The sequence below is a fragment of the Mesitornis unicolor genome, unplaced genomic scaffold (assembly GCF_000695765.1).
Source record: "Mesitornis unicolor isolate BGI_N332 unplaced genomic scaffold, ASM69576v1 scaffold17532, whole genome shotgun sequence".
NCBI lineage: Eukaryota > Metazoa > Chordata > Aves > Mesitornithiformes > Mesitornithidae > Mesitornis > Mesitornis unicolor.
Window position 1 is genome coordinate 1 of NW_010169999.1, and position 525 is coordinate 525.

A 525-nucleotide genomic window follows, 5' to 3' on the forward strand; every position below is an offset into this window, starting at 1 on the left:
GCGGGGGCTGCTGGGGGCCCTGGAGGAGCGGGGCCGGGGGCTGCGCTTCCTCAGCCTGGCAGGTACGGCCCCGCCCCCTGCTCCGGTGACGTCACGGTGACATCACGGTGACATCATCGAGACCCCCTGGGTGATGTAACGGTGACCTCCCAGTGACGTCATCGTGACCTAACAGTGACCCCGGGTGTCAACGGTGACCCTCAGTGACCTAAGGGTGACCCCTGATGATGTCACAGTGACCCCTGGTGACGTAACAATGCCCCCGGGTGACCCCCAGTGACAAAACAGTGACCCCCAGTGCCCCCTGGTGACAAAACAGTGACACAACAGTGCCCCCTGGTGACAAAACAGTGACCCCCAGTGATGTAACAGTGCCCCCTGGTGACAAAACAGGGCCCCCAGTTTCATAACAGTGACCCCCGGTGCCGTAACGGTGACACCGGTGACAAAACGGTGACCCCTGGGGATGTCACGGTGACACTCGGGGACTTGAGGGTGCCCCCTGGTGACCCCCAGGGATGTCCC